Consider the following 26,199-nt stretch of genomic DNA (forward strand, 5'->3'; position numbering starts at 1 on the left):
ATTCGTGTCTCATATGAAAAGCAAGTAAATTCTATCTTACTCTTTATTATATAGCACAGGGCTGAGAGGAAAAACCTTATTATTTTTGGAGGCCAAAGAAGGCTACGCAGAGATTCACAGAGGTACATTTTTGTCTGGAAAAGGAGGATTAGGCAAGGAGCAGGTAAGTCTGCTAGGAGAATATGATGAACAGTAAAGTGTACTTTTTATTTCATTTCTGTATTCTGTAGCCAGACTGACATTTTCCTCCAAGTCATGTTTGGAAAAGGAGTAGATTTGTGTCTGGGGAAATAAGTAAGTTTTTCTTAGCTTAGTTGAGGGTCACTCCTGTTCAACCTTGGTGAGCTTCTCTCAGAACAGCTAGGTTGTCTTTTGTGATTTCCATGTGAAGGCTTACTTAGCCACACAAATGCTGTGTTCCTGAGAGGAACAGCTTGACCTTGGAGTTGGTTTGGCTTGTTTTTCCGCCCTCGTGGCAGAACTCTTCCACAGACGCACAGGATGAGGCCTTTGAAGCCTTTGTCCATGTCTTAAGGTGAAAACTGTGATGGGAGTCTTAATTAGGCCATTGTTTGTAGTGGGTTTTTTTGTTGGTGGTGGTTTTTTTTTTCCTCTTAAATGAAAGTGTTGAGAGATGTTTAACTACCTTCATTCCATTACACTTATCAGTAACTCCTTCTTCAAGTATGTGGCAAATGCCTATTAATTCCTTTGGAATTCACTGATAAAATATTTATTATAATGAATTCCTTTAGTGAAGGGGGGGAGTCCTGATTCAAACACAGCAGTGGATTATGCCAGCGCTCAGGCTTCTGCTGTACTCAGGCTGGAGACAGCAGTTGGTAGCAGATCCCTCGTTTGGCATCTGGAGGGGAATTTGGATTGGATGGCTTATGCACATCCCAATCAAGTGAGACTCCTTCCTTGATAAGAGAGCCTAACTGTGTGTGCTCTGGTGGAGTTGTCAAGCAGGGTACGCTTTTCTGTTTGCTCTGTGTATGTTCACATCCTTATTACTCCTGGTACAAAGATATGCATTGCCTCTAGCCAGCTCAAATCCAGCCTGTCGCATGGCCAGGATGTCTGCAGCACCCATGCTTGTATTTATGCTCTGGGGTGGAAGAGCAGATTTTTCAACAAACTCAGCAGTTAATTATTTGAGAACAAAATAGAAATTTGTCCGGGTATTTTGTAAGTTCTCATCTGTCAAGTTAGTACTGGTAGCATTTAGCAATACAGAGTGTTACAAATGAAAGCAAGAGGAACCGTAGTGTAATCATAAAAACATACAGCACTACATATTTGCTATCAGTACTACCACCACTTCACAGTTTATCTTTTAATTCCTGGAATGATGCTCTACTCGCATTAATGAACTATTTATTATTTCAAAGCTTTAACATTTTGGAGAGTCTGATCTGTGGCAGAATAGCTGTGGCAGCTGTTGAAAGCCTTACTGCTGCTCAGCCAGGCTCAGTCTTCTCACTTCCACAGCACTGCCACAAGCTGCATGCTGTAACCCATTTCTTTGAGCTGAGAAGACATTACCAGCAAAATCTTGATTCTTATATAACCAAGTATTTCAGAACAGTCTATTAGGAATTCTTTGTTCCTACCATGCCCCTGATGTGTCCCAGAGCCCTGTCTGTGCTATTCCTGCAGGAGGGAGGACCCCAGCTTCCACCAGGTCCCTCCTGCATCAGCAGCAGCCCTAGCAGAAGGCCCCACACGATCAGGTGCAGGTCTGTTCTCTTTTAGGTTTCACTGCACAGCTTGGTAGGGAACTTCCTACAGCAGGCAAATGGTTAGCAGCTGAAAACATCAGACTTTAGCACTGGGCCAACATCTTGCTCAAGCCATAACAATGTTGCCCAGGATGAGTTTGTGCCTAAGATGATCTACTTGGAAATACAACTACAGCAACACACTCCAGCAATTCAATATAGGACTGATATGTCTCTTGCATGCTGACCAGTCTGCTTCCTTAGTGCACCAATCCTTTGGTTATTCTGATGCTTCTGCAACACCAGTGCAGAAGACTACTGTGGTTGTTTCAGGGCCCACAGAGTAACTCAAATTTGACAGCAAATCCTTGCCATACATCTGTGAGGAAGCAAGGCACAGCTGCTGCTCTTCAGCAGCCTCCTCAAAAAACACTAACAGCAGCGTACACAGCTGATTTGTGCAGCTGAAATTGGAACTCACCCCCCAAGCACTAGAGGCTCCAGTGCTCTCACACTCTGGGTAGTGTGTGCACCTACACAAAAAACTCCTTTGCAACACGTTATTCTACTGCTTGGCCCTGAAGCCTTGGCTTTATTCCTCCTCGTAGCCCAGAGGAAGCCAGCCCCACAGCTCCCAGTGCTGGAGCTCTGCACATCACCTGCAGCCATGCAAGGGAAATAGCTGAGGCGTTAAATCCCTCCACCAGACTGTCCTGCAGCACTGCAAGCCATCTGCTCGTCACCAAGAACTGCTCCCTGCTGCAGCTCCATCCCTCAGCAAGCCCTTAATCTGTCCCCACATCCCCTCCAACCCCTTTACCTGGTGAAAGGAGACCTGGAGGATGACCTCTAATCGCCAGCAGACAGCATTTACACCAAGGTCCTACATCACAATGCTGGAAGAAAAAAAGAACAACAAAATGAGTTCAGTTGTTGCATCTAGATGATGGGATTGAGCAGCCTAAGTGTGTTCTATCATGTTGACAACATGAGGCATTTGGTTTAATTTTTTAGTGTTTGGAGCGAGTTGTGGTTTTTTGTTGTTGTTGGAGAGATCCGCTAGTCATACCATGCACCCCAGGGCAGTAAGACCTAAAATTCAGCCCAGGGGCTCATCAGGAGGCCAGAGGATTTGGGTGGAAGGGAGACGGTGGGAACACAGGGCAGGTTTCAGTGCAGCCACCTTTTTACTGCAGCATCACACCTGCTGTCTTTCTGTCCTACCTGCCTCCAGACTTTTCACTCCCTATGAGGCTCCAGCACCTTGAAACAAGACAAGAATCATCCCTGCATTTTGATTTATCTGATCCTGCCTTTTTTTGAGAGGCGGGGCATTTCAGGGACACAACAAATACAGTAAATATGAAGGGAACAACGAGCACCTCCTTATCCTAGAAAGTCATAAACAAAACCATCCAGAGACACCCTTCTAACAGCCCGGTTAGGCATGAGCAGGAGGTACCCATGACAGCTGTGAAATGCAACTTATTTATGCCAGACCTCGCAAAGCAAAAACCTGCAGGGATTTGCAGCCCCGTAGCCAGAACAACAAGGGCTTTCCGTGGGACAGGTTTACTGGAGACCATTACTGGAGATCGGGACCAAGAACAGCCAAAGTGAGGGGAAGTGAGTTCAGCCTCCATGTAAGTGCTGAGACAGCATAATGAGGAAGGGACCTACAAACGGCAGCCCCGGGTCTGTTTGGGGTGGCCCTAATGCGTGCACTAAAGGGGAGGCTTGCCCCTCACTAGGGGATGGAGCTGAGCTGCCTCCTTACCAAGAGGGCATGAGGGCAGCAGACAGCACAGGAGCAGGATCACAGCACATCCACGAGCACTACAGACCAACTTTTAGCTGGTTTTCCAGCTGACACTTCTACTCACAGCTATGAGGGTCAAGCAGCTGAGCACTATGTGGCCTTAGAGCTGCAGTGGGCTCCTGGGGCACCCCAGGCCACCAGCCCTAGGTGGGTACAGGCTTATCAGGCCAGGAGGTCCACCAGCCCCAACTCACTTGAGGAAGTATGGGTCCCACCACAACAACTGCAAGGAATGCCTTTTCTCAGAGCACATCTTATATGTAGCAAGCATTATACAAGACAACAAGAAAAAAAAAATGAAAAAAAATGAAAGAACAGAAATAAACCCATTGGATGACAAGTACAACATAGGTGTGAACCTTGGGAGCCAGCACAGATCAACAGTGTTGTGGCAGAAGAGAGCTGCTGTCCATCAGGAGGGTGGCCACATGCCCCTGGATATACAAAATAAGTGACAGGAACGGATGGAAAAAATAGAAGTTAATGTAAATGAACAGCAAAAGAAGCTGAAATAGACAAACTGGAGAGGGTTTGTTTCAGGGCCGTATTTTCCTGCAGAACGCAATATATTACCCTCCCTAAGTGACAGAGGTGTAACCTAGTCTTTACAGGGGCTACCTGCTCCATAGCAGTCTACGAGCTGGGCTCCCTCAGCCAGGTGGCTTTAATTAAATTATCAAGTTTAGGGCCTGTTTGTTGGATGTTTCAAGTACAGCAGCAATTTCTGGCTGCGTTCATCGCTGCTATTGTTGATACAGCATCAACACTGCAGGAAAGAGTGCTTGTGCACGGAGTTGATCATATTCTAAGAGCTGGAGGTCACGCCATGAAAACAGTTCCCTCCAGTAAACTGGATGCAGTAAATGTTTGATGAGTGCTTTTGTGAGAATGCAGAATGAGAGCTGCTAACAAGCAGGAGACAGGACAGGGCAGGAGAACAGACAGCCTGTAACTGCACTGGGATTGCTTCAAACCTCCAGAAGGATGAGGTTGCACTGCACCGCGTTCCCTGAGCTGACTGCAGAGGTTATCACATGCATACCCCACTTTCTCACAGGGCTCTTACAAGCTCTCCTCTGCCATACCAGCCAGCATGGATGGAGACAGCCAGGATTATCCCATAGCTGCTCCTTAAATCCCTCCCCCAAGGCCCGACTTTGCAGCTGGCCAAGGAGCTCTACCTCTGATCCCAAATGGGCAAAGAGCTGTGCAACAGAGGTGTACTCAATTACTACACCCTCAAGTCAGCTCCGGTTGTCTCCCCTTTCCCATCTTTGGGAGAGGAGATAGATTCAGAATGTGTTTTTAGAGAAGTCAAGCTGCAGGAAAGGGTTTGGGAACCGTTGTTTTTACTGCAAGTCCAACACCACCTCCGCGCACACAGAGATTCTCAATGCGCATAGATGCCTCCTTTTCTTAACCAAAACCAAGATATTCTTAACACGCACAACCTACAAGCACTTACAAAGCAGATGCTTGCCACTCACCCGTGCTAGCAGGCAGTGCCTGACCACAGCTCCCATCTGACTGGCAACTCTGCACCCGCTCAAGCGCTAAGAGAAAGCCCCCAGCAGCTGTGGAGGGACTGCAGGCAGGAAGGGAACGAGGTGGCTGTGTGCCACGACTCACCGATCCGCCATGGTCCATGGTGGCATTCGGGAACGGTTGATTCTTTCTTTAGTGAGCAAAAATATAACAAATGGTAATAATAAATAAACCCTCTGTTCCTTGGCTAGTACATCATTAGAAATGTATCTATCTAAAATAATTAAAATTAAAAAAAAAAAAAAATTGGCACGCTTTTCTTCCATAAAATTGCCTCTGAGGCCTTGCAAAGCCAAGTGCATTTGCAGAGTGGGAAGGGGAAAAAAGAGATTAAAATAATTACAGCTTTCCTTGAGTGGGTCTGCTTAAGAGGAGATTAAAAAAAGGCATGTCGAAAAATCCCCTTGACTCCAACCTCTGCTGGCGCCCATCTGCCATGTACTTAAGCCACCTCGGCTGCGCTCCCGGCCCAGCCCTTGGAGGCTCCATGCATCAGGATGCAGGATGCTTCCCCTAGAAAATGAGCCTGGAGATGCTCTCGACAAAAACTGAGTGGAGACAAAAATGCCTGCAGGCTGCAGTGTCTGCACCCAGGCAACCCGAGGGGATGCTGTGGGGCCGGCGTCCTGCAGCCCATCCCCATAGCATCGCCCCAGCTTTGCTTGGGGCCCTCTCAGGATTTGCACCAGCTTCAGCCTTGGCTCATCCCTCCCAGGACAGGGCACACAGGAGAGGTGTGGGGACATCCCCCTTCCTCCAGACTGCCATGAAACAGCACACACCAAGGGGAGCATGGCCCACGGCCATGGCATGCAAATGCCATACATGCCTTTGTGCTGGCTCTCAGGAGCATCTCTGGATCTGGTGCTCTATTTTACTGCCAAACTCTTGACCACCTTTGAAATCATTTATCCATATTCACCCCACTCCTCTCACAGGAGTGTGAACAAAGGTGCTGGACAGGAGCCACATCTTGCAGCAGTTCAGCATCTGCAATAATCTGCAGTGGCACAAAGCCACTGGTGACAGAGCCATATGGCTTTGCAAGACATCCCCAATGCACCAGATCTGCCTGCTTTGTTCCCAGTTTCCCCAAATTCCCAATAGATGCAGAGGATGTGCTCCTTTGTCTGAGTTGCATTGGGGTGAGCTGGGTGGCACAGTGACACAAAACTTCTTATTCAAAAAAAAAAGAAACAAAAGATGCCACCCTAAGCACCAAGGAGGCACTTGGCACCATGACAGTGAGCTGGGCCTGGACTTTGCTTGACCCAGTGTCAGTCTTTGTGCCTTCCCACAGCTTTTCTTCCAGAATGGAGATGAAAAAACAAAAAGATTAAAAAATCAGGTGCCTGATTTCGTTAGCGTCAAACTTCATTACTGTGAGCAGCTAATAGGAAATGTGGCTTAATTATTTTAATTTGTCTGTTAATTTATTAAACAACTGTTTCCTCAGAGCGCATGGGCTCATATCCTACTTCTATCCCTTTGCTGTATCATTGGAGCCTGGGGTGCTGAGGGTTTGGAGGCCAAGTGCTCCAAAGCAGCAACCAGTACGAGCCAATACAGAAATGCTGGAGCTGTCCTGCTCCAGTGTCTGCACCACGTGGACCCTTTGCCTCCTGCAGGCTCCTGCAGGGCTGGGCAGACATCAGCATCCCTTTACGCAGACCCACTGTGGCACGGTTGGACTTTGTCTGCAGAGGGGGAACAAATGACTGATGACGTAGACTGAGAAGTTTTGAGTTGCTCATCCCGTGGCAGGAGAGAAACTCCTGCCCAGACTTCACTCCTAGGTCACCATTGGGTAATATTAGCTGAGGGGCACGTGCAGGGGGAGAAAGAAACACATCAATAAATACCTCCTTAGCAAAGGGACAGAGAACATTTCTTTGGAAACAGTTGATGGGAGTTTGGAGAAAACCTGTAGCAACTTGCACTGAACTCGTGAGATGTACCTTAGAAAGCACGCAGGTGACGCAGTGGCCTGATTTTACTCAATGCTGCCATGCTCCTGAGCTGCACCAAGGAGCTGCATGCTGCGGGCTGCCTTGGTGAGTCCTCCCCTGGCTCGTGTCGGGTGCCCTTCTCTGTGCTGGGTGATGTATCGCTCTGCCCCAGGGTAGGAAAAACCCATTTGTGCTCTTTGGTGTTCCAGGCGGGGAGAGAAAACATATTCAAATGAAACCCCAACATTACAGGCATTACAGGCATCTTCTGAATCTGCCAAGCTTGCACGCCAATGTGCTATGCCAGTGCTTATGTAAGCAATTAATTTACATAATAAAATTTTAATAAAGATGCCTGATGAGTGCTCAGCTGTGTTTTTTTCCCCGCATGTGATGGAGGAATCGGTGACTAAGCCCAGCAGTGCAGAGCACAGGAATCGAACCCACTCGTGCAGCGCGCCAAAGCGCCGCGTGGGACACCTGTCCTGGCACGAAGAGCCCCGCAAAGCCGACAAGCTGTCCCTAATTAAGTGTAAGATGACTGTATTCATTCCGAGGTGCCGCATCGATCGCAGCCAGCGCTGCGCCCGTCACTCACGCCGATTTAAACTTCCTGACTCTATGGCAATCGATCCACGCAAATACAGCTGCCAGAGAATTAAGATGATTTAATTCTTACCAAGAGTGCCGGGATCAGAAAGATCACGAGATGGAAATGCAGCTCGGGCCCACCCGACACGCTCCAGAGGGACATCTGCTAGCACTTGGCTGCCTTCAGTTTGTGAACAGCGGTTTAGGTCTTCATCAGGAGGGACTGGGGAAAGGCAGAGCAGATGGGAGCAGATGTGAAATCTATTGTCATTTGACTTTATGTGATCTCCTATAGCCCTAGCATAGAATCATAAACTCATAACATCATGTGGGTTGGAAGGGACCCTTAAAGGCCATCCAGTCCAGCCCCCTGCAATGAGCAGGGACACCTACAGCTCCATCAGGAGCTCAGAGCCCCGTCCAGCCTGACCTTGGCTGTCTGCAGGGATGGGGCACCACCACCTCTCTGGGCAACCTCTGCCGGTGCTTCACCAGCCTTAAGAAAAAAACCTTCTTCCTTATATCCCATCTAAAGCTCCCCTCTTTTTGTTTGAAACCATTTCCCCTTGTCCTATCACACAGACCTTGCTAAAGAGCCTGTCCCTTCTTTCTTACAGCCCTCCTGTAGATACTGAAAGGGCATCCATGGACTTGGGAACCTGCTAGTGGCAGTCTCAGGAGGGCCACTGGGAGATGTCTGGTCCTGCTGGGGTGTACAGCCAGTGCTCCCCACCTGTGAAAAGAGCCCTGCTCCCTATTCCCTGACATGTGGAAGAGCACAGTGGCAAATAACATCAGCAGAGGAGAGAGGTTATAGAGGAGAGCAGAGAGGCAGAAAAAGAAGGGCTGAAAAAGAGGACAGTTCTACAAGATAAACTATTAGACAAAGCTGGTTTGAAGTCCAAATCAGTTGGGGAAAAAAAAGGGAAAAAAAAAAAAAAAAAAAAGCTTTCACAGCTTCATAGGATTTTCAAGCTATTATGATGAAAGAAAGGTTTGGAAGTTGCCATCGTCTCATCATCGCCCATCTCTGCTGCGCATCACTTTCAGGCTCGATCCTAATAACCTGTGGGTGAAGGAATCCCATTTTGAAATGATCCACTTTCATCTCTTTCTTCTCATAAGAAGATGGCACCAAGTGTCTGTCTCTGCTGTCCTCAGACTCTTCTGCTACCCCAGAGACCATAGTTCCTTGGGACAACATTGCTGCAATCAGCCACCCCCTAATGAGATCCCCCACCACCATCATGAATATTTAAATACCAACAGGAGCCACTCAAAACCTCCACCATGCCACTGAGAGGTAATTGGAGTGTTTCTTATTTGGAAATGTCAGCAATTAAAGACCAAAATGGGAGAAAATTGATCTTTTTCTTTTGTACTCTCCCTTTTCCCCCTTCCCTTTCCATTCCTTCTCCCAGACACAGGCACAATCTGGGGAACAGTGGAATTTCTAGCTGTGAAACAAGAGCAGGAGCAGTCAGCTGACAGCTGGGCTGCTTTCTTGGGTGTTTGGCCAATTAGCAGACTGGCCAGTAAAGACTTCTGTATATACAGAGAGACATGCACATGTATCACTGTCTACCTACTTCTATAGGTACATACATATATATATATGTACCTATATATATGTATGTAAATACTCCTATATCCACAACCAAATCCTAAAATCATAGAATCATTAAGGTTGGAAAAGACCTCTAAGATCATCCAGTCCAACCCCAACCCACCCCACCATGCCCACTGACCACATCCCTCAGTGCCACATCTCCACGATTCTTGAGCACCTCCAGGGATGGTGACTCCATCACCTCCATGGGCAGCCCATTCCAGTGCCTCACCGTTCTTACGGAGAAGAAATTGTTCCTAATATCCAACCTGAACCTCCCCTGGCACAGCTTAAAGCCATTCCTTCTCGTGCTATTGGTGTTTCCTGGGTGAACCACCCCCAGCTCCCTCAGCCACTCCCCATCACACTTGTGCTCCAGACCCCTCACAGCTCCGCTGCCCTTCTCTGGATGCACTCCAGGGCCTCAGTGTCTTTCTTGTAGTGAGGGGCCCAAAAATGAACACAGTGCTCAAGGTATGGCCTCACCAGTGCCAGCAACAGTGGGAGAATGTCTCCTTTTAACCAGTTCTCCAGGCAACACTCCGCTGGTAGCTAAATGCCAGGCATCAGTGCTTAAGTAGCCTCATGACAGATTAAAAAAAAGAGGTGTGCAAGAGACACATACATGAGGTGCCTCGCCATGCTCAGCTTGCTGTGCAGCCACTCGATGCAGATTCACCTCACCAGTGGTGTTATTAGAGATGAGAAGAGTGGACAAAACCAAGGGTTATGAAGCTCATTTATCTTTGTATGTTTCCTTGGGTCCATTTATCAGCTGCTCTCTTGCAGATAGTGCCTCTGCCAATGCTCTCCAAACTCCAGCAGGGCCAAGCTACATCCACCTCAGCACCTGGGTGCCATTAAATGCCAGGGTACAAGCAAAGCCCTGAGTAAGGGCTGTGCAGCAGGAGGCTTTAGGTCTGCTTTCTCCCTAACACTGCAGGTGACAGTAGCCAGTGGGAGTGCTGGAGGCTGGTGGAAGCTTGCAAGGTGCTGGCTCACAGCTCCTTGAACTGACTGCTGGTGCTTGAGTGCCTGAGTATGATTGCAATGCTCTGTGTGATTACTTTGCTCTCATTCTGTGACCCTGTGAGAAAATACAAGGGTTTCAGCTGCAGGTTAAGCTTTGCTCAGCAACAAATCCTGCTCAGTCTTAGCCTGCAAAAACACCAAAGATTACTCTCTAAATCAAACAATACAAGCAAATGCAGGAATAGGGGTGCATATGCATACACCAAAGCAAGGCCCAGAAAATCAGGTGATATTTCCATTCTTAGGAAATTACAGTGTTGACACGATCATCTTACTGTTACAAAATACTAAGCACCCAAGTCACCTCTAATTAAGTGGAAAGCAGCAATATTCATTCAAATGTGCTGTATTGATTATAACGTGCTCTGAAACCAGTCAATCTTTCCATTTTAAGTACTGAGCTGCGAGCGAAGCACCAAACACAGACAATGCTTCCTGACAGTTATGGACAACATCACCTTCCAAAAACTGCCCAACTGCCCAGCTCTTTGGTACAATCCCCTTGTCCCAAGCCTTGGCTGCCACCTGCTCCTTCTAGAATCTAGAACACCCCCCATCTCATCCACTGTTTCTCACTCCCACTTCTCATTTTAGTGTTTTGCAAAGCCTGCAATGCTACATCAGCTTGATGAAGCATGGTGGCAGAATTCAAGTATGATTGCTGGGCTGTGCACGGATACATGAATGGCATGAATGTGTTTTTCAGTATTGGAAGAAAAGCTATGCTGTAAGCAGCGGATCAGCTCTCAAAAGGGGATTTATTTTGCTGTTAATCTGCTGCACACAGCTCCTTACCTCATGTTTAGCAGAGTAGGGGCACAGCGTGTGCCTCGAGGACACTCCACTTGTGGTCATGTGGTGGCCCCGAAGAAGAGACCCTCTCGATTGACCTTGGTCACTTTGGCTAATTTGGGCAGATTGTTTTTTTCTGGAGCGAGGGAAAAAATCATAGAATCATAGAATCATCAAGGTTGGAAAAGACCTCCAAGATCATCTAGTCCAACCGTCCACCTACCACCAATATTTCCCACTAAACCACGTCCCTCAGTACCACATCTAAATGTTTCTTGAACACCTCCAGGGATGGTGACTCAACCACCTCCCTGGGTAGCCCGTTCCAGCACCTGACTACTCTTTTAGAGAAGAAAATTTTCCTAATATCCAATCTGAGCCTGCCCTGGTGCAACTTGACGTCACTCCCTCTCATCCTATTGCTCTTACCTGCGAGAATACCTCTCACAGCTCCACTGCCCTTCTCTGGATACGCTCCGGGACCTCAGTGACTTTCTTGTAGCAAAGGGCCCAACACTGAACACAGCACTCGAGGTGCGGCCTCACCAGTGCCAGTACAGCGGAATGGTCAACTCACTTCTCCTGCTGGCAACACTACTTCTCATACAAGCTAGGATGCCACTGGCCTTGGCCACCTGGGCACACTGCTGGCTCATGTTCAGCTGAGCATCGTTCAACACCACCAGGTCTGTTTCTTCCACAAATTCTTCCAGCCATTCTGCCCCAAGCCTGTAGAACTACCTGCGGTTGTAGTGGCCAAAGTGCAGAACCCGACACCTGGTCTTATTGAACTTCATCCCATTGGTGTCAGCCCAGAGATCCAGCCTGTCCAGATCTCTCTGTAGGGCCTCTCTACCCCCAGGCAGATCAACACTTCCTGCCAACTTGGTGTCATCTGCAAACTTACTGAGCGTGCACTCAATGCCCTCGTCCAGGTCATCAATAAAGATACTGAACAGGACGGGCCCCAGCACCAACCCCTGGGGAACACCAGTCACAACTAGTCACCAGCTGGATTTAACTCCATTCACCACCACTCACTGGACCAGGCCATCCAGCCAGTTCTTTACCCAGCAAAGAGTGTACCTGCCCAAGCCACAGGCTGCAGAAGAGCAGCTCCCTTGCTTGTGGTGGCTTTCTCATTTTGTTTGGCTTGAGACAAGTAAGATGCCTTCTGGCCTCGAGAAAACTCTCACCACTCAGAACTTTTCTCTAGCTTATTTCCCAAGAATCTGCAATCTTATTATCCTTAATTATAGTGCATGTTATAATGCCCTACTATTACACAAAATTTGAACTCTGAAAACATAAGCAGCATGTTATGATTTAAATAAGTAAACATAATTCCATCTCAATAAACCTTTTTCTCAGTTTCAGATCTTGGTGAGAAAGTTACAGCAATTGTTTAGGAGTGTCAGACAACTAAGTCACACCAAGATAACAGCAATTAGCCATACAGAGGAGTAGTACATGTTTTCTCAGAGTGAGCAGGGCACATATTTCCCATTCATGAAAAGCTGGGAAATGAAAAGAGGGTTTTTTTTTCAGTCATGTGTGCTGTCAGAGACAAAATATTTTTAAAAAATCAATATTAATGAGAAGTAGATAGTGAAAATGCTATAAATCTGATCATGCTGTCTGCACAGTTTTCCTGAAATGCTGTTACTTCCTTTATATATAGGACAATAACAGAGGGGAAATAAATAAATAAACGAATAAATAGAAGCAAGACAAAACAAAAGAGAGAACAAAAGAAAGGGAAGGGGAGAACAAACCCCAGCCCAAGGACTTTGCTCACAGATGGGCTGGTCTCAGCCGCTCACTTGGATGTGAATGGCGTGGCTCTGCTTGCCAGGCTATGAACTTTTCAAACGCTTGCACCATATGTGTGCTGCTGACTGGATGCCGCTTTCCAGCAAAATGAATTACAGAGGCTCCCTCTGGTGCAAATTGGATGAGTTCTCAATTTTCTTAACTTTCAAGCCTTGTGTTTTCAGCCAAAGCTAATCCTTAAACACTTGGCTCGGGAGCCTGTAGCAGAATGAGGAAGCAAGGAGGCCAAATGGTGAAATGGCACCTCCCCAAAGAGGCTCCTCTTTAAGAGCCCTCCTGGTCACGTTAGTGAGCAGCTTCAGGGAGCAAAGATGATGGCGGGAGAAGTGGGGATCAAAGAGACCAGATGCCTTTGATGCTACCTGAGCGCAAGATCCAAGCAATGTACATTTAAGAAACCTATGGGAAATAGGAATTGGATAAACTTGCTTAGTTTGGAAGAAAGCTCTTGTATACACTGCCTATGCAGACCAGAAATTATCATTTGACATGCACTGGAAGGTATTCTGTGAGACTTCACAGGACTAATTCACAGTATCTTAAAAGCAACTGATGAATTCTTCTGGACTTCCAGTATCTGAAGGGAGCCTACGAACAGGAACGGAGTCAACTCTTTACAAGAGTAGATAATGGCAGGACAAGGGGAAATAGTTTTAAGCTGAAGGAAGGAAGATTCAGGTTGGACATCAGGGAGAAGTTCTGTACCAAGAGAGTGGTGAGGTGCTGGAACAGGCTGCCAAGAGAGTTTGTGGACTGCCCCGTCCCTGGAGGTGTTCAAGGCCAGGCTGGATAGGGCTCTGGGCAGCCTGGTCTACTATTAGATGTGGAGGTTGGCAGCCCTGCCTACGGCAGGGGGACTGGAGCTTGATGATCCTTGAGGTCCCTTCCAACCCAAGCCATTCTATGATTCTATGGTTCTGTGGTTCTGGTTAAGGTCCCTGAGAAAACTTCTCAAACATGTTGCTTTCTTCCAGAAATGCTTTCAGTTCTTCAAAAACCCTTCTATATGTTTCACTGACAAAATGGAGCAGCTATACATGTGCTGAAATGTGAAACACTGCAAAGATTTAGTGAACTCCTGTTGGAAAACCCAATCTTAAAAAATATGAAACAGTAAGAAAAAGGTTTTTACTGAAAATATTCAGAAATAGGCTCTAGTTTTGATGGCCTTCAAAAAAAGTTTCCCATTTTACTTCTGATCCTTCCATTAACTGCCTGTTTTGGGACAAGCTATAATAACCTGCCACAGAAGGAAACACACTTAATTGATAATGTCAGTGAAAGCCTTGTGGAGCCTTCCCTCACAGGGGTTTTCAGTAGGCAGACTCCTGTGAACCCTGAAGTCATCACTGCATACTTTATTACAATGACATCAATTCTCAGACCACAAACCATCTCCTCTGCCTCCACAGAAATTACTGATAATTACAGTAATTATCTGGTGATCCAGCTTGGCTCTATTATATTAATTGAATCTTACCTCTGTTGTTCATAGTGCTGCCTTCTGTCCAAAGGATATCAGATCCAATGGCGTAGACCCTTTGGCTGATCTGTGTTGACACAGGTCCTTTGGAGACAAGCCAGTACTCACCAACCAAAGATAAAGTCATGAGGTTCTCCTCCAAACTGGTTACTGAGTCAAGACATAAATGTTTGGTCAAGAAAGTACCTGCCTCAGGCACACAACAACCGAAGTCCAAAGGAGAAATCCTGGTTCTGTTGAAACTGAAGGTTAAGTAAAAGCCTTGACATCAGTGAGGCTAGATGTCCTTCGGGAAACCTCAGGATTTTTGGGGTCTTGTGGGATGTACAAGTGCTTCACAGGACCCACCTGTATGAAGCAGCTGCTCATTTGCCCAGGGCTCATTTGTCACCAACTTCCTCTTCTCTGCTCTCCGAGAGCCCAAAAGACAAGCTGCCTGAATTCCTGCTTCAAGAATGTTTTAAGACCTCAGATCTTCTTTTATTTATTCCCCTATCTTTTCCCATTGCCTACTTCAGTAATCCTCATCAAATATTTATGTTTCTTTATTTCCCTGCTGCAGACCATTTAATCATTTCTGCTCTGCTATGGGGTTCTATATCTCTGGTCCACTTCTTTCTTCTTAATTGCTACGTGAAAACAGGCAATCTCTAATTTCATTCTCACAGATACATCTTTTTATTCTCACTGGGTTCCTTTCCTACCCACCCAGTCTGCTTACAGCGCAACGTTTAAGGAGGCAGTCACCACTCCTACCATCCCTTCTTTCCTCATGCCTTCCTCTTGATGATCAGAGTACCTCCACTTCTCTCTCCTGTGACACTGAGGTCTAGATCGTAATGGTCTGGGCTTTCCTTCATTCATGCTGATGTTATCGATGGCTGTGCAACCAGCCTGACTAATCACATGGGAAGCATGTGTGAGGGCTGGGTTCCATCTGATTGATTTTGGAGAGCTCAGTGGGCAAATAACATGATCCATAAAATGTTAATCGTGGCCCAAACACTGTCCGTTGCTTGGGCTGTCACTGCTCATCAGGGCTAAGCCAATTCACACAGACCTACCTCTGGCTGAGGTGCCACCTCGTCAGTAAAACAAGTCAGTGCACTCTGAAACGTGTCATGATAAATTATGTCATGACTATGCTTAAAGTTTCCCAGAAAAGCAATACAACTTCATTGAATGTTCTAAATTAAAATTTCACTAAAATATACCAGTTTCTAGAGGGCTTATGAAGAGAATTCTGATTTTTGGAAAACACGGGACTTTCCAGCTTCTTTAGTATGAAAAAATTGCATGTGGGATACTACCGTGGGACACTACACAGTGATTCTGGCAGGGGGCAATGGGAAATGAACTCACACCGGAGAAGTGGGAAGGGAAAGTTCCTGAGGACTGCAGTGAGACCCTGAAATAAGCACACTGTCTTCTAAGACCCGTAGGCAATGTGAACAAAAAGCAAAGCTCCAGGTTTTATTGACTACTGTGATTGCTGCATGTTGTGTGATAGGGGGCACAACCAAAGGGAAATTTCCAAAGGTAAAATCCATTCACTTAGCCTGGTAAGCACTTGCCCCAAGGATCTCGCCTATTAAATTTCTAGAGGAGGCACACAGATTTAGGAGGCTGAACAGAGATGGTGGCAAAGTGGTCCAAGGCTATGCAGTGTGGAGACAGCCTGGTGACACCCGAGTCAAGGCAGAGAAGCACTTCAAAGAGTAAAGACCACCAATGTGCAGCTCAAGCAAGGAGTGACTGCTCGTGGCATCAAGCGCTGGGAGCCAGCTGTGAGCAAAGGGCTAAGCCCTTGGGCAGGAAAGAGTACAAATCAAATAAAACAGCCCTGCTACTGTGAAAGGAGGCAAGCGGAGCTGCTTGGCTGTATAGAATACCTGTCACTTCACTTACTCCCCCAGAAAAGAAAAAGCACTATCCTTTGAGGATAGAGCAGAGATGAAATATCACAGCATATCTCAAGCTCAGAGCTTATCCAGAAGAACTGGGCAAACTGAGTTGTTCCACGCTCCCAACAAGGAAGGTCTAGGCTTGGAAATGTATGATAGTATCATCTTTCTTCCCTGTTTTCTTTATTTAAAAGTTCATCTTGATCTTATTAGGTCGATTTGAACAGTGGCACATTTACACAGTCCTGCCAATGCACTTTTAAGAGACAACTGAAGTGCCACAGAGACATATACATGCAAGAAGCCCTGCAGGGATGCAGTGCCGGATCGATACCCCAGGAAGTTAGCAGGTTATTAAGATAAATGATTATCACGAGATTGGTTTTAAAGTTTGTAATATGTAAAGAAATTTAAAGGCCTGCTTAAATTATGGCATCAAGACACTACCATGCAAGAAAGATTCTACTAAGGGCAAGGAACATGACATGGAAGACATATAGAAAAAAAGTCAATAAACGCCTGTGACCTAAAGCTGGGTTTTAAAATTAGTTCTATGGTTTTATAAGAGATTTGAATCCTCAGCTTCTGTTGAATCACAGTGTTTAAAGCATTATCATAGTGATATCCTGGTTGTATAAGGAACAGGAACAAGGGAAATCCAATGTGTACTTGATTGGAAATGAACCATTAAAAAGAAGAGTAAAGAAACAGCATTTAAAAAAAATTAAGCACGGAACAAGCTCTTTGGTAAAAGGAGACAAAAATATACATGTAATGCAGTGAGTGAGCAATTGGCTGACGGGTCAAACTCATCAATACGTAAATGGGATTACATTAGGCTGATGCCCAGTCACTACTGGGGTTCTGAGGGCTTCATTCTGAGGCCAGTTCTCTGATGTTTTCTTAAATTACCCAGATACAGGACTCAAAGGTATGCTAAGTTAATTTGTGGACAGCATTACATTTGGAGAAGCTGTTGACTCCCTGGGGTTTGAAAGGCCTTGCAGAGATCTAGACAAATTAGAGAGCTGGGCAATCACCAACCACATGAAATTTGACAACCACAAGTGCTGGATTCTGCACCTGGCACAGGGCAATCCTGGCTATATGTACAGGCTGGGTGACGATGGCCTGTAGAGCAGCCCTGCTGAAAGGGATCTAGTTGCTCATGGCAAGTTGAATGCAAGCCAGCAGTGTGCCCAGGCAGCCAAAAGGGAATAGTGGAACTGGAACAGTGATAACAATTAAATTTAAAAAAAAAAAAAAAAAAAAGACATTCAGGCTTATCAAAGCAGAGTCAGTGGGCAGGCTGCTCTGGATAAAATCCTGCTGCCATCAAAGTCAGAGGGAGAGTTGTCAGTGCACATTCTAGAGGCTGAAATGCCACCATATCAGTGTCAGGAAGCTGTCTTGCCCTATCCATGAGGCAGGAATGGTGGCTCTGCTTTTCCTCCTTGCTGAAGCTCTGCTACCTATTTACATGGTCCCAGAATGTCCTTAGTAGAGCCAGGCCCTGCTTCTGAGTGACCTCATGCTAACATGAGTACAAACAGAGAGAAGGTACAAAAATCTTCTGTGATCTTCTGATTGTGATGAATGTTGGAGAGAGCATCTCAAAGGCATCCCCACTGGTTAACTGAACAGTTCATGGGCTGCACCTTGCAGAAGGAAGAGGGTTTACAAGAAAACGTTTCCACGGTACACAGAGTAAGTGTTTGCACTGCAATGCTGCCAAAGAAAAAACTGAAATTTAAGTGAGGTTGCAGGAAGAAACAGCAGGCTTTTTATGGTGTAAGAGCTGTTGTTCAAGGTCGGTGATAAATAATTCTTGTGTTTAAGATAACACAGGACATGCAGAACTAGAGATAAAATGAAATTCTGCACAGAAAATGGACAGCCTTGTACATCAAGCTACTCTACGTGTATTACAAACTGATGGTAACAAGGACTGCATTTGGGCATCTTCCAGGGGAAAGGAATCAGAGAACAAAAAAAGAAAAAAAGCCTCAAGATATCCCTTTGTAGTGGAAGAAGCTCCATTTCAGATCCTCTGCCATTAAGAGGATGCTCTTCTTGCCAGAAGAAGACCGGGACTCACCAAGGAAACATCATTCACGTCATTCCCACCTGATTAATCTGCCCAGTGGGTCACCTGCTCTGCTATCTGGTCTGTAAGAGACCATCAGGAGGTTCTTCAGGACTTCAGACCAGAGGAAGATTATCCGCAAACAAAGAGAGGACTGTCAAGGCAAGCATCACCTCGAAGATGGTGTAAGGATGTGAGACATTAGCACATGAAAACAAACGGAGAAAGTTGAAATAACTTTGAAAACAAATGTTTGAAAAAGATTGGGAAGATCAAGCAGAGAAGACAGCATGAAAAATGAAACCGTCAAGGAGATAATGAGGCATAAATGGCTGTCAGAGAATAGGAAGCTCCAGTGGGTGGATCAGATGCATGTGACAGAAAAGTGAAAACAGCCAAAACAAGTGATGAAGTGGGAGCTTAGATCTTCAAAGAATGCCAGGCTATTCACTAGAGGACTAATAGGCTTTGAAGCAAAGGATACAGTCAGGAAGGTAATTGAAAGGAGGTAGGGAACGGCCGGGAAGGAGGCAGCTATTAAGTCAAGGGTCAAAGAGAAGTGGTACAAAGCAGGGTGCTGACAGAGACCAAAGGGAGACGGCTTTTCATGTACTACGGGAAGTGCCACTAGAGCAAGGGGCACAGACTCGGCTTGTCCAAGTCCATGGGGAAACAGCAGCTAGTTTGGGCTGATCTTTGACAAAAGGCAGGCACAGGCAGAGGGAACATGGGCTTCAGAACAGCAGCAAAATAGACCAACTGGTGGTAAATTAAGGGTGTCAGGGTACGGCTGGGAGGGGGCAAGGGGAGACAGCAGAAGCCTTCAATTTAGTATTCACATGCTTTCTGTTCACCTGCTTTCCAAAGTGGTCACGGCGGGGTACCAAGAGAAGCCTGAAGACATCACAGGCTTTATGGCTGGTGAAGAAGAAACTGCTGGAGCTTTCAGGAAGCTGTCCTGCCATCATTCTGTAATGAGACATTTTTACAAGTGTTGATTTTCTGTCCGCTAATTTTACCCAAGTTTAATTAAAAGCAACCAGAGAGAGCAAGAGAGACAGAGGAGAGAGGAGATGAAGTTATTGGACCTCACATTATAGGGACACAAGCACAATTTGGCAACAAAGTGAAGCTCTTGAGGATTTTTTTTCCTATTTTTTCCTGTTTTTAATGATATGTGCTAAGTTTATATTTATGGAGCTGTAGCTCCCTTGCGCTGTCACTTCTGGCTGGCCTCATTACAGCTCTCGCAGAACATGGCCGTTAATACTAATTCCATAATGACAGTGGAGCACTGAAGTAAAATTTAACAGTTCCTCAGTTAATCATTAAAATTAGCCTATCTCGGTGGATGCTGGATCTTGTAATGTTTCAGAGCAATGCAATTTCAGGTAATAAATGAGACGGTGAAAGAGGGTTTTTAATGCGTTATCACCCCATGGAGGGCAATACGAGTGCCTCCATCCTGGCTCAGAAAAGTTGGAAGGGGCTGCACAAGCCAACGCCTTCCTGTAATGGTTCACCAGGCAAAACCTATTTGGACACAGCCATGAGGCATCGAGAGGTCAAAGAGGCCTGAGCAAATCAAAGATAACCAGAGCACAGCATGTGAACAACCATGTTGTATTTTCTGATGTACTTTCAGAGAGGTTGCTGGATAGAGGGAAATGAAAAGGGAGGCACAGTGTTGGTCAGGATGATATGCACTGCAATTAACCCTGCCAGGCACAGATGCCTGGGGCTTTTTCGGGGCTTCAGTCAGATTTCTTTTATTATTATTATTCACTATTTTCTATTTTATTATTCCCAAATTGGATGGTGTTGCCTACAAGATGAAATGCCGTGGCATGACCTTGGGATTGATGCAGCCTCAGAAGCCGGGGGGACATTAGAAATGGCTCAAGAAAGGGACAGCAGTCCTGTCAGGTTAATGAGGAATTCCTGCCAATGAAGGCTTTTCACCAGACCAAAAAAATAAAATAAAATGAGTATTTTATCACTGGAAAGACAAGAGTTGCGGCAACAAAAGATAAAAATTTTGTTCTTCCTTACAAGCAGATGACTGGTGGGAAATCATTATTACAGACACTTCAGAAATAATCACTGTTGTCTCTTCTCAAATGTTTCTGCTTAAAAGTTGCAGACAAGTTTTCTTAAATAACGGTCTTGAAATCTTTGCCTCATTCCAAGAAGAAAACCACCGAGCTAAATAACTGCTAGGCTAATAAACACTTTAACTTGTGGTCTAGTTGCTCCTTTATGAACTACTGTCTTTAACATTATTGCCTTGAGCGTTGCGGCCACACAAATCTGTCTGTGTTCTGCAGGCAGAGGATTTAGGATGTAAGCAGCACCACTGAACCCATTTCAATGTGTGAAGTCGAGGGGTGTGGTACAGCCCAGCTCTGGGTGGGGGCAAGGAGCAATGAGTGCCCTGAATGGTGTGAGCATGGGGTAATATGGGGAAGGGCACCTTTGCTCATGCCATGCAGTTGCTCTAGGGCAGGCACATCCAAACTGTGGGCCCAGCCCAGCTCATCCTATGGCTGCCTCCTGCCCCACACCATTATAGCAGCAGCTCTGCCGCACTGAGTGGCCTGGCTTTTTGGCAGCATGTACGTCTATGAAAAACTCTTCTCAAGGATGAAGCACACAGAGTGTAAGACATCATCAAAAATCTCTGACAAACACCTGAGAGCTCGCTGAGAATTGCAACCACTGCCATCGAACCACACTGATGCGTTAGTGTCACAAAAACGAGGTCACGTACCCCACTAGTTTTATGGGTTTTTTGCTCTCTTTTATGTTTCAATAATAAAAACATATTTTAAAAGATTTTTTGTTACTTATATACATTAACTACATTATGTATTTTATAGGCAGCCAAAAAAAATACCTCTTCACTCAATGCAGCCAAGCCAAAAAGCTGGACACCCATGCTCTAGGGACCTTCTCAGCCCCAGCCCCTAGAACCCACTGGGAGCTGCAGAGGTCTACAGTTGCAGGTCCCTACAGCATGGGGTGACCACACACGCCTGCACCAATCCAGGGATGCACTGTCCAGGGCCAGCCCGCCCTAATGTATCTTTTTCCAAGCATAATCCTGACCCCAAAGGAGAAAGGCACCAGTGCTGCCAGCCAGCTCTGCTGAACTGCCCCAACATCTGGGACACGAGCGTACCTGCTCATGCTTCACGTCCCTTTCTTTCTCCTCTTCTCCCTCCTCCTCCCTCTTTGCCTCCTGCCCAGCATCATCCACCAAGACAGGGTTTTTTCCCTGACCGCTGCTGTGAGTCCGTGACCAAAAACAAAGCCTAAAATATTCTGAACAGGCAGACACAGGCACAAGTTGTGGAGTTTTAGGCCGACTGATGATACCACATACTGTGCTTATCTCCCTTCAGCAACAAAGCTGCAAGGAAAATACATCAGCAGAGAGGAATGCTGCATTTTCAGGACTCAGCGTTCTCATCTTTCCTTTTCAGTGTTCACATGTACTGTTTCCAGGAAAATAGGAGCTGCTCTTCATAACAGAAGCACCTGCAAGAGCTCCCATCTCTTTACCTCTTGTCCTTCCTGCCCCCCCAGGAGATACTGAGGCCCTCCCTTCGTCTCAAAAGACTGCTGAACCAGGGGTTCAATTTTAATGTCACTGACTGTCTATAAGAGGTCAAGGCTAATCATGGCTCTTGTTCAGCTACCTGGCTTTGCTCGCTATCAAAGCCAAGCTACCAGCTATCGCTGTTCATCCCATATTACCAACAGAGTGGCAAAGGAGCAGACGAAGCAGGCAGTGATTTGCATTGCCTCATTTTAAGCACACTGAGGGCAGAGATCACTTGTACCAGCTCCACAGCAGGGCTGTGCTTGGGGACAGCCCTGACAGTGCTCTTGGTGCAGCCAGCACTCAGCCTGCTGTGCGGTGCAGCAAATCCCATGCACAGAGCAGGGACATTTCCCCTCGGCTGGGCTGCATCAGCCCTGTGTTTTATGCAAGGTCACTGCTCCAGGCAAGTGAGCCAGTGGCTGTGGGGCAGGTCCATGGGACAGGGCGAGAAGTGGAGCTTTGTGGCTGAGCTGCAGAGCTGCCTGCAGCCGGGACCGGTTGTTTGGTGGCTGGTATGGCTACTGCAGGAAATAAAGCACGTTTCCTTGGACACCCTAAATAGTTTTTTTTCAAAGCAAACCAATGCTAACTCATCAGGCATGGCACGAAAACAAAAATTGAACAACGTGTTTAATGAGCAGGGAACAAGATCAGAAGGGACTGTTGAGCTGCAAGGCCTTCTTCAGGTGGCAAGAACAAAACAAAAATATATGGAATAAGGGCAGCTAACTTTGTCCGTCCAAATGAACGTTATAAGGACAGATATTCTGTTCACATGTACCCTTTCAGCAGCATGTTTAATTTGTTAAGCCCAAGTGGATTCATAAAGTGAGGCCCTTTATCTTCATTAAAACTGATGAGAATGAATTGCAAGACGTGCCATTATTATTCTGGCTGGATTCATTCTGTGCGTGGGCCTCCAAAGCGTTCAAGAGCACAAATAGGCTGCAGAACAGCCACCTTAGGCTCTGCCACCGCTGCACTGACAAACCTGAGCCATCCTCTTCACCCCAGGATACGTAAAAGTAATAGCAGTCCAGCAGCAGCAGCAAAAAAAATAAAATACAATAGCTAGAAGCTTCCTCATTTAAGGAGGAATTAGAGGAATTGGTTTTCCATTGTCAAAAAGAGACTGTCACAAAAGCAGCAAGCAGACTCTGAAACAGCTCTAGAGCCTTTGCAACATATTGCTTCCTGTCCTTCATTACATGATAAAATAGGTACTTAATTCTGGAAACATCTCTTTCTGGGCTTACAAGGATTTTAATTAACATTTTGCTCATTATAAAGAGGCAGAGCTGTGTCTCTCCTTGCTCTCAGATTGCCTGTGGTATGTACCTTCCTTTTGTTGTCTCCTCCTTGCACTGACATTGCTTCCAGAGCTTTTCAAAGCCTCCTGAAAAAGCCTATTACTTGGGCCATCAGTCTAAATTAGGTCAAGAAGGAAATTTAAGAGTAAGAAAAGTATGTAGCCCAACTGCTCCAGCTAGTGCCTGTGGGCTAAGCAGAGCAACCCTGGGCAGGGCATAGCCCTAAGTCTTTTGGAAAATGGTAAAGGTTGCATAGGAAATGGTAATGGCCCATAAGCAGGGATGGTAGGTATCACAGCTTCGGGAAAAGGTATGTATTGGACCATCCAGGAATTTGCATTATAGGATGTGAAGGCAAAATGCTACAGATGAAGGACTAGACAGCTTCTAGCAAAATCTTGCTCTCCTGGTGGACCGTACTTGAACACAGAAGCCCTTAAACTGAAGCCATTTTTTCAGGATCCCTTAGGATTTTCTCCTGGCAAAAAAATACTTCTCATCCCCAAGCTGATCCTCAATCAGGTCACAACCTGAAATATCAGAACTCAAACCATGAACCTTCAAACAGCACCTCTACATACTTCATAGGCAAGGGTGCATCCTGACTATACACTTCATTCACTCATCAATCACCTCCTTTTGTTACAGCTGGTGCTTTGAGATCCTCAGGCCAAAGACAAGAGGAGGCCTGTCTTGAGTTTTGAGCGTGGTGTGTGCACCCAGAGCGCATTCCCCAGCAGCACTGTTACTGGGGATTCCTTGATGCAGTTTAACAAGCTGGTGCCGTTCGTCCCACCCTGGATTTGGGTCTAGATGTTGACCCAAATCCTTGGATACTGGGTGAGCCAGTGGGGCTTGCTTCATGTATTAAATTCAAGACCCTGCCCTCGGAGGAGCAGTTACCGATTGTAAAGCCCTTACGTGATGTGTGTTCAGACCAGCTCTGCTCCTCAGGCTTCTCACAGACACTGCACGAATGGAAATCAGGGTGGGCTTCAGGACAACAGGCTGAGGGAAGTGCAGCTGTAAGGGAAAGGCAGCGGCGGAGGGCCTGGGGACACACCCATGCTCACGTTTCCACAAGGGACACATAGATCTGATGGTGACTGCTCCTGAGGGCGCACAGCTCTCCATGAGCAGAAATGAGCCCAGTGCATCTGAGGCTTCGGCTCATTTTGCTGTCTGAGGACAGGCACCCTCACCAGGTCCCAGCAATCAGATTTTGGCCTAGCTCCGTGATGTTTCTTCTTCCTTTGTTAAATTCCAGACAGTTGCTGCTGATCTGCATCGTCTCACCGGTGCACGCTGCGACATCTGTTTAATGTGCTGCCGAGGAAGGATGGGGAGTGAAATGATACCGGCGTATCGGTTATTAGTTTTCGAGGAGCTAACGGCTCTTTCTGGCATTCTGATGACAGCACTGTTCTTCAGAGGGTCTTAAAATATAAATACGGACGTGAGCAGAAGCCCAGGAGGAAGAGGCCGGGCGAGGCGCTCGGGCTGGCTCTGGCCCTGAGACAGGCCCTTGCTTGCTTTGCTGGCTGACTTAAGTCACGGGATGGACGCATGTAACGAGGGCGAGGCTTTTTGTTCATGTGTTTCTTCTGCCAGACACCAAAATTGGTGCTTGGGTACCTCAGGAGGAAGCCAGCTCTCTCTGGGAAAACTTGCTTGTGGCTTCCCCACCAGCACCTCTGGGCAAAAGCTGGGTGCACCGAACGGCGGGTGGGCCTGAGGGTGCCACGGCTGCCTGCAGAGGGCACGGAGGGCAGACACCTGCCATTCCCCTAGGTAAAAGAGGCACATGGATTAACTTATAGCAAAGAGTAGCTAGCTCGCTGAAAGACCTAAACACAGCAGCAGGAAGCCCTGTTAACTAAACTAACCAGCTTGCAGAGTAACACCCAGGAGATCTCAAGCTGACAGAGGGGAAAGCTGCTCGCCAGAAGGGATCCCAGCTCGGGGCTGGAAGCGTGCAGCACGGCTGTGCCACGGGGCTGTCAGCCACCGCTAGGCCCGGCACAGCCGGCTTTGCTCTAATTACACAGCCTCCGGCTGCTGGCCAGGCTCCTGGTGTTTCCTTGCCCCTGGCTGCGAGAGAGAAGCCAGAATCGCTCTGTCTGGGATTCTGTGCTTGTGTTTGGATCTTGCAGAAATGGATGGGGTTTTTTAGACCCTCTCCTTTCCAGTGGCACAGCTTGCTCAGCTCAGCTCTCTCTCTCCAGATCGAATGTTTTTGTCCCCAGGCTTTTTCAGGCAAGGTTTTGGCATTTGCTTGGCGCCAGCATTTTTGCTGCCCTTTCTTTGCCTGTTCATTGAATAGGGATGCTCGCAATTTCATCTGGTTTGGAGCCCCAGGTTGAAAAAAATCAGGCACTGGCTTCACTGTCATTTCATTATGTTTTACTTCTACCGCTGAGAAACGGACATTAATCTGGAAGCTGCCTCTTCTGGCTATATAGAGGGATAGAACAACAAATCTTAGGAATAAAAACTCATAGTATAAAATAAACACACTCATTCACACGTAATTCCCCTTTGGTATATGATTATTACAATTTAGCCGTGAACCCTGTGCTTTGCACTACAGCACTCTGCAGTTCCTGAGCGAGCCTGGATTACACGATTCTTCATGTGTGGGATCGCACGCAGACAAGATGATTTTGAGAAAAGCCTAAAATCCAACGTGTGGAGCGGTGCAAATAGATTTGACCTCTGTCACAGGCAAAAGCCCCACCCAGCCCTGCTTGTGGTGCCCTGACTGCTGCCAGGGAGATCCAGGATAGAGGTAACCACAGTGAAGGTCTGGGTGCAAAATTCATTTCTGGGTCGTTTTTGCTGATCTTGATCATCACAGGAGGTCGAGTTCAGACACAGCTGGGTCAGAGCCAGCATGCAAATAATGCCACTTTTCT

General features: G+C 46.6%; 1 long non-coding RNA gene across 2 annotated transcripts in view; it reads right to left on the minus strand.

The window, feature by feature from the left end:
• LOC110395481 overlaps nt 1–19,215 on the minus strand; it is a 40,926-nt gene extending 21,711 nt beyond the window's left edge. The window contains exons 1-3 of one of the 2 annotated variants that reach the window (XR_002436410.1): nt 14,375–19,215; nt 7,717–7,851; nt 2,545–2,620 (exon numbers count right to left, since the gene is read on the minus strand). This is a non-coding gene — a long non-coding RNA (uncharacterized LOC110395481). Of the gene's footprint in view, nt 1–2,544; nt 2,621–7,716; nt 8,059–14,374 lie in introns of those variants that run through there. The other variant, XR_002436409.1, reaches the window with a different exon arrangement.

Source organism: Numida meleagris, chromosome 3, assembly GCF_002078875.1.
Source record: "Numida meleagris isolate 19003 breed g44 Domestic line chromosome 3, NumMel1.0, whole genome shotgun sequence".
Classification (NCBI taxonomy): Eukaryota; Metazoa; Chordata; class Aves; order Galliformes; family Numididae; genus Numida; species Numida meleagris.